General features: G+C 32.9%; 1 protein-coding gene across 5 annotated transcripts in view; it reads left to right on the top strand.

The window, feature by feature from the left end:
* The first annotated feature begins 545 nt into the window (after nucleotides 1-545).
* Nucleotides 546-8,990, top strand: part of LOC106463799 (pyruvate dehydrogenase phosphatase regulatory subunit, mitochondrial-like) — a 130,438-nt gene continuing 121,993 nt past the window's right edge. For 2 of the 5 annotated variants that reach the window (XM_022391401.1, XM_013923865.2), the window contains exon 1: nucleotides 546-620. The gene's annotated coding sequence lies outside the window, so the exon portion shown is untranslated. The other 3 variants (XM_022391398.1, XM_013923866.2, XM_022391400.1) reach the window with 3 other exon arrangements.

Below are 8,990 nucleotides of genomic sequence, written 5' to 3'. Positions count from 1 at the left end.
ACGCTGTAATTCTCAACAAACGTCTCACGTGCCCAACAATATTCTCTTTGTCAGCATACATTCAATTACTCACACTCTCTGTCTCGTTACGTTGAGACCGTCTTATATATACAAGACTAACACATATCTAGTAAACTCTAGAGCATTCATGGAGGAACAGGATATTTCTAGAAGGAGGTGGCGTGATACTAGTCACGTGACCTCGCTGACGCAACAATATTTTAGAAAGGGGACAATGTAACAAAGTTTGTGTATTATTACTCTAGTTTATAACTTCAAAGTTAGGGATGGCAAGCGCTTATAGCTCATGAATAGATTTACGCGAAAATTCAACAAACAACTGTGCAGAGTAAAATCAAACAAAAGTAAAAATCTCGTAAACGTGTAAATCAATTTAGTTAAAATTAAATGCAAATTTTAATAAGAATCATTGCCTTAAATACTCTTCTAGGTCAAGAGATTTTTGGGAATTATTTACATATTTATATATATATATATATTACTTTTTCATAAGTTAATTAACTTAGATTGAATATACACCACCACCCCCAAAATAAAAGAAGTAATTTACTTCTATGAAAACTTTCTAACGTTGAAACAAAAGGTACGGGCAAAGCAAGGTGAGTATATATGAAATATAACACTAACAGTTTCATTCGAAGAAGGCAAGAACTGTATGAAATAACTTATATCCAAGGTTATTAATAAAAATGCAACCAGCACAAAAATAAGTGACAGCGAAAGGAATAGTTTCTGGCAAAGACCATTTCAAATTCAAGTGTACCAACTGCTGAAAGTGAGTCGTAGTCGTGAGTATTAGTAGTAGTACTACTGTGGCGTAAGTACTAGTAAGATAAATTAGTATTATAATTATATTTACAGATTGGACTACGCATTAAGGCAGTTGAGCAAATTAACTAGAAAAAAATCATGTTTTGAAAGTTTTAATTTAATGTTTGGTTTTGAATTTCGCATAAAGTTTAAACTTAAGGTTAAAGCTAGTCGAAGGCCATTCGAATTAGCTAGTCAACATCACTCACTGCCAACTCTTGAGCTATTTGTTATTAATGAATAATGCGATTGAGCGTAACATTATAACACCCTATGGCTGAAAGGGAGAGCAAGTTCGGTGACACTGACAGGGACTCAAACCTGCAACTTGCAGAGTGTGAGTTAAGTTCCCTAACCACCAGGCCAGTTAATTAAATTAATTTTAATGCAGTTCTTTGAAGCTACTTGTGTATTGAAGCACATGATGTTAATAGAGTAATAAATTGTCTAATGATCTAAATGATATAAATTGTTTGTTAAATTTACTATTGTATGAAGCCAAATGCAAACAATTAAGTTATAAGATAAATTATGAGTTACCATGAGTGTAGTCATGACTTGGGGTATTCATTGAAACTGGAAAGGAAACTGTAAATGTAATGTGTGTGTGTATACTTTAATAAGTTTATCAATTGCCTTTCCTCTCACACAGGCCTGGGATAGCCAGGTGGTTAGGGTGCTCGACTCGCAATCTGAGGGTCGCGGGTTCAAGACCCTGTCCCACCAAACATGCTCGCCCTTTCAACTGTGGGGGCATTATAATGTTACAGTCAATCCCACTATTCGTTGGTAAAAGAGTATCTCAAGAGTTGGTGGTGATGACTAGTTGCCTTCCCTCTAGTCTTGCACTGCTAAATTAGAGATGGCTAGCACAGATAGCCCTCGTGTAGCTTTGCACAAAATTGAAAAACAAACAAACAATCCTCCCAGATCAATGGTGCACAACTTTATCTTGGAGGGTTCACAAAAATCCAAGTGGCTAAGTACCTAAATCTGTAGGGTAAAGTTTCATATTCATATTTGGAAGTATTTAGCTTTGTTCATGGGTTAAGCTTACCAGTGAAAATAGCCTATAGAATTTTCTGAAGAAATAAATAACTTGGATACAAATGAATAGCCTGGGTATTGTATTTATTTTTACAGAATAAACAAAAAGAACCTACATATGAAAAAATCCATAGCAACAGAGCAGTTGTAATTTTTTTTAACACTTGAGGCATACATTTTATGAATAAAGAAGACTAAGTTACAGTTTGTTGTTCATTAACAAATAATAGAACTTCAACATTTATTTCTTACAAGGCAGACTATTTTTTCATTTAGCATATTAAAATGCATTAGAGTTGGATTAAAGCAGTTAGTTGTCTGTATGTTGTGCAACACTGTTCTAGAGCACCAGTTTCATGTTTTCAGTATGTAAAAAGTGACATCAAAACAATTATTAAGTCTGTATGTATATTGCATTCCTCAAAAGAAATCTTTGTTACATTGGGTTTCACAAGGTAAGGTAAAATTTTCATTTAGTGAGACAAAGGTTTACAGTAGAGTAATGGAAATTTTCTTTTGTCAGACTTGGAACATAGCTAGATAACTTGCTGTTGTACAAAATCTCAGAAATTGTATGCCTAGTAGTGTAGTAATGAAACTATAAGGTTATATTCTTGTTAAAACATGCTTATACTTCATGGCATGAAGAAACATGATATAATGAAAAAATCTTGGATAATCTTCCTGACTTAAATTCGATGACGAGGAACCCACTTTGAGATTAATAATGGATGGAGATGGCTTAAGATAAAAAAAGTATGGTATTCCCTCTCCCCTTAGCAAATTACTTGTATAATAATAATTATTCATTAGAGTTGGTATGTTTGAGAAGAATAAAATGTGAAACTTAGAATTATTAAACTTCTATATGTATTTATATTCAATTTCTCAATATTGAATTGATATCTTGATTTAAAATAATGACTCTGTAAACAGGTAAGTATTCTAAAATGAAGTTGGAACCAGTATTAGATTTTTTGGTCAGGACAAATAAATACAACACAACTTGTTGATCAAACCAAAGAGAGAGAATCTATATTCTATTTAGAATGTCATTTCTCACTTCTGTGGTATGGTATCACTCACAAATATACAATTAAAACAATATTAAAACCAGTTTAAACTTTATCCATAACTTTTTTAAATATAATAAAGTGTAAAAGTTATATATATATATATATATACACTTATGTTATGAAGTATTAAGTAAAATATGAATTTTCTGAAGTTGTCTTTTTGTTTAGGTTACATACTTTCTTGGTAAGTAGGATTTTGTTGTCTGGTTGATCCATGCAGGGTTTGTTGTTAGACATAATATACAGGGTTTTCTGTCACAAATTTGTCATGACTGAATAAAAGGGTGATGATAATTTAAGGCCAAACATGAAATCTCAGTGGCAATTTTATCAAATGAGGTATTCCCATTTACACATAAATATATCTAAATGGCAATAGGTCATTTCATAACATCAAATCTGCTGCTGATATTTCAGGTTTGGAGTCAACTAGAAGATAGTTTCCATTTGGAAAAGTACCAAAAAAGTCAATAGACAACTTTGGTTTCTTGTCAGGAACCTCTGAAGAGTGATATCACTATTGATTCTAGTATTTTTTGGACCATAACGTGCTGTGTGACATGGTAAGCATTTTGCCACAATTTCTTCAACTGTACTGTCTATCCTGGAAAATACACACATTCTTATAGCAATTGCCTTATCTTTACCATCTTCTGGTGACCACTGTAAGATAGTTTACTGCTTTCTGTTGAAGCTTATTGGAATTATTATACAATAGTCTCATGACAAGACTCCATTAGATACAGTTCATCCTTTACATGTCTTTTGCTAAATCTGGATTTACATCATGCTACTTTTGACTCTGTCACTTTTCACAATTTTTAGAGAGTCTCATCACTTACTGTGGTATCTTGAACTTCTGTGAGCATCATAGCTGGAGGTACAGCATTTGCATTGATATACTGAATGTATGCATTGATATTATAGTCATTTGGGATAGAAAAGTTTTAAGTTCAAATGGCAACTTGCATAGTTTGCTGGATTATTTTTACCAGACCTCTACACCATCTTGAATTCATGTGGTTTTAGTTGCAAACATAATCTCTCAAGCTATGCAGTTGGTTTGTTGAAAATGCTTTCCATTGACTTGTGATCAGTGAATACAGTAAATAAAGATATACAAAAGCATACATAAAAATGTTCAATCCCACCCCACTCCCAGTGCTTCTCATTTTATGTGACTATATTGACTTTCTGAGTTAGTGAGTGCATGGCTTGCATGAGCTATGACATTTTATTTTCCATCTGGTTACATCTATTGCACCTAATCCATTTGAGGTTTTATGGCTTATGTCACCTATCGTGCACATCATCATGCAGGCCTGTTGGTAGGCAATTGATTCAGAATCAGTGAAGAACATTAACAGTTAATATGGTGAAATCTTCACAATGTGAAAAGAGTATTGATATTAATTATTTTAAAAAGTTAGGAACTTGCTAAATCACAAAGCAAATCACATATTGTTATCAGTGGAATATGCATAACAATTAGGAACCAAATCTTGTTTAAGTTGTGTTGAGAAGATAGAGGTGATCAGAAGTAATCTGGATCCATATATGTATGAAACCTCTTACAAAATATACTGTCTTGTTGAGTTATAAAATGTATCCTAATATAAATATATTTCCTTGTAGTAGTCACACACACTAGAACTGAGTAAAAGACATAGAAAAGTTTAGATTCATACAAGTATTTCACTGCTGGCCTTGTCTGGAATTTAATAGTCACCCAAGTCAAACAGTGGTGATTATAAGAAACATTTGTTTTAAAAAGTTTGTGTGAGTTAAGTTTGATTGTAAATTTGTGTGTCTTTAAGTGTACTCTTGTTGTCATAAAAATATGGTGTTGCATTAATTAATTACAGTTTATGTGGACAGTAATGATATTAACATTGTAATATTATTAATATCATTAAAAGGCAGTACAATGTATTATCCAGTTACATTTATTGATGCTTAATAGTAATGTACTTTTCCCACCAAAGATAGACCATGATATAACATCTTGTAAATTGTATAGAGTTAGAGAAAATGAAGTAATAAATTTTGTTGTAGACATCAAAAAATACCATAATTCAGAGAGGAAAATTTTCTGGATTGTGAAATAAATATTCTTTATGATTTATGAAGCACTGTAGATATGAAAACAGAAAATATAACTGTGCATTCAGACCTGCATGTATCAGTCCTGCTATTACACTGTGTTTATTTAGGTTTTACATTCTTGTAAGAGTGAAGTGCCTAATGAAGATGGATACATCATTACAGTCTACTTTACTTGTATTGTTGGGCAAGGTGAAACTAGTTCACATTGAGCAATAATTTTCTTTGCAACTAAAGCAACAGTTGGAACAGTCTGCTGGTACAAATGTACAATTTGCCTGGTATAACTCATTCTAAAGTGGAATGTCTTCCTGCAACAGATACAAATCTAACAAGACTTGAAGTTCAAGGTATTATTAGTAGTAAACACTGCATGTGTAGCATTACCCAAACCAATTCTTCTAACAACATGATACACAATAAATCTTTTTTACAGATCTCTTTCAGTGTTACAAAAATTATTGTTCTGGCAGTCATCCCACCATACTTAAATATTCAGGTAATTATGTGCCTCTATCAGTGTCTTTGCCAAAATCAGTCATATTTTTACTAACCACAGAGTATGAAATTGACTTGCTTGGAGTTACTCCAAAACAGTGAGGAGTTGTTCCCAAAGCTGAATGTAAATAATAAAAAGGTATAAATACTATTTAGATATTATTATTAACAGTCTTTATGACAAAGAGCCTCACAGCATTATGTAATTATAAGTGCAGGCAATAAGTGTTTAAACTTATTAAAGGGTCAAATCAGAAAATATTATATTTCATTGAATTGGATATTTGTATATTTTCATATACATTTTTATGTTTTCTTCTCTCAGGCTAAGAATACTGAAGAATGTTAAAAACAAACAAACAAAAAGACTGATAATAAGCTGACTCATTTATTTCACTTGTCCCTTTTGAAGAAAGTATGCTATCCTGCAGCTTACAAGTTTGCTGATGAAACTATGTTGAATATATTCAATTCACACATTTGAAATATATCATCAATTAGTGCTTCAGTAGTGATTGTAATGTTCTGTTTCAGATGGGGTTGTGAACATGAGAATACTGTTCAATAGAAATATAAAACAACTACCATAAAAAAATAATAATAATAAAAGCAAACAGAAGTCATCCAGTTGTAGTCTTTCATAAACTGGTTAACAATTAGTAAAATTCAAATGTTTATTTTTTCAATGAAAGAAAACTTGTGTATTGTTTATGTTGCAAGTAAATATTATCTTCTGGCTTTTAAAAAATATATATACAATTTTGTACTGTATAATTAGTTACTCTAAGAATTTTTCATAAACTTAATGCTGCATATAATTAAGTGTAGTATTCATATAGAACTGTGTATAGTTTGTTTATGATATTTTATGAAATATGCCCCAACACATTAGTCGTACTAAGTTGAATTCTTTGACAAGAGAGGAATAGGAGAGATGGTAAAGGACAGCAGACAGAAACACACAAGAGATAGCAGTGTAGTATACTGCATTCCATGTGGTGGATGCAGGAAAGTATATATAGATGAAACTGGCAGAGGCCTGACAACTAGAGTAAATGAGCATAAAGAAAATGTCAGAAGATACAACACAACCAATGCAATAGTAGCACATGCAGTGGAAGCAGGACACCTGCCTAAATGGAAGGAAACTAAAATTGTCAGCAAAGGGATGAAAAAGCAACAAAGGAAAGCTATAGAAGCTGCTTACATCTTGTTAGAAAATAACATAAGTACCACAGTGGAAAACTACAAGTGGGCAGAAACAGCCGGGAGCTTGGTTAGACAAGAGCAGGATGCTGATTGGTCTGGTGGTGGTTGACAGATGAAAAGGAACTAAGAACCTAATCTAGGAAAATTTGTATATATACCCATGTAAGGCACTACTGTTGTCACACTCTCCTGAAGAAGACTTGTAGTTGAAACGTTGAGAGAATAAAGATCTTGTTATAGCATTCTTTGTCTCATTGCTGCCTTATTATCCATTTGTCAATATGAATAATACTCGTAATCAAACTTCTTGCACTTAGTTGTGCATGCTTCTGTTTCCTCCCTCTTCCTGTGGATTGATTGGTCATGATCCACTCTGACAATTCCACAATCATTTCTTGTATCAACTGTTAAGGGGAACCCATTTTAGGACTGTTTGTTTCTATGCATTGGACTTGCTGTTTTGGGCTCATTCCCATAGAGTACATTTCATGGCTTGACCTGTGCCAAGGCTTCAAAGATGGTGGCAGATTGCTTCTCTCAGTTGGACAGATTCTAGCCATGGAATGGTCTCTCTACCCTCAAATTTTTATTGGGTTTGCTCGCAGTTGGGCATACCCCTTATTAATGCCTTCACCACTTCTCTAACTATCAAGCTTCCACTTTTTGTCCCCAGTTCCTCAGCATTCAGCCAGAATTGTTCAGTATTCCTATCCTCTTATTTGTCTTCTCATGTTGGTCCTTGACTTGATACAAGACAATCCTTGTTGGGTCCTGTTAATGGTGCCACTTTGGCTAGCACAATTCTGGTTTCCTCTGCTTTACCAGTTGGTGTCAAGGATCCCTATTCCTATACCATGCTTACGCCTTCTGTCATGATATAAAAGACTGTTTAATGTTGATATTATTAATTTATTTTGTGAGTTAATATTTTATGATTGCTTAGTTTTGTTCATAACAAGAGAGTTAGAAGGAATTATTTTAAAGTAAACGTTCTGACAAGTTTAGTTACGTAAATTGGTAAGATTCGTTTATTGTGTTTATAATTCATTGATGTTGAGATTATAGAACGTCACCTGAAAGTTATTGATGCCGAGGATATAGCGAGTAGGTGATTAAGTAATAAACATATAAATAGTATGAAATGAGTGGGAAAAGTAGACAGACAGACAAAGACAGAGCAGATGAGAAGTAAAGTTACGAGAAGGAATTTGGCCAAAGAAAATTTAAATGCAAAGTTAATTATCGTAGGAGTGGAATGCCTAAAAATTAATATGTTAGAGTAAAACTAACAGTTTTAAAAGAGATAAGAAGTACACTTTATTCCATCAAAGCAAGTTCTAAAGTAATTGAATCAGTCTGAGTGTACTTTGACAAAAGGAACAGACAATATCTGAAGTACAAGGACCAGACAATTACTGGAAGAGCAATATATGACTGTGGTAACTCTCACTATACTTGTAAGTGACTTATACGCAGAATAATAGTGCAATAGAAATAGGGAAAGGTAGTTTGGCATGTTAACTAAAATTCCAAAGCAACTGAAGAGGCCTAAGTGGACTTTTCACAAGAAGAAAACTATATATAGTGTTTATGATATGCCTTTGATCTCCATATATTATTTAAAAAAACAGGTGGAGTGTGTGTGCTGTTCATTTATCATTGAATTTATTGCCAACAAGTCACAGACACCTACACTATGCAGAATTACTTGTACCTGATGATGACAAAACCTTGTCGAAACATTGTACCTTTGCTGTTATGTTAAACTTATATTAAAGTTTACCTTCATTACCCATTCAAGCCATCTCCAACCATTATTAGTCTCAAAGTGGGTTCCCATCATTGAATTTACTTTTAGTTTATGTTATACCAATTAGGATAGCATAAAATCTTAGGTAATAATCCATATTTTAATAATATACAAGTTTTAAGTTCTTAATTCTAAAAGACAATATTTAAAAAAATCCTGAATTTCCACTAGTGTGACCCATGTGACAGATTTCCTCTTAGCATGTCATCATCTCTATTTTGTTCACCATCTCTAAAAAAAAGTACGAAATTTAATATAAATTACTGTCTGTAAACTTGTTATTGCTCAGACAAACCATAATTTTTATAACCTTCAAATATAAAATCAGACCCCTCCTGCCACACCCACCTGTCTTTCAGAATTCGTTGATAGTTCTCTCTTATGTCTCATTATATATTACCTATAACCAATAGAAA

Source organism: Limulus polyphemus, unplaced genomic scaffold, assembly GCF_000517525.1.
Source record: "Limulus polyphemus unplaced genomic scaffold, Limulus_polyphemus-2.1.2 Scaffold1486, whole genome shotgun sequence".
NCBI lineage: Eukaryota > Metazoa > Arthropoda > Merostomata > Xiphosura > Limulidae > Limulus > Limulus polyphemus.
Note: the sequence above shows the minus strand (reverse complement) of the source record. Positions and strands in the feature narration are given on the sequence as shown.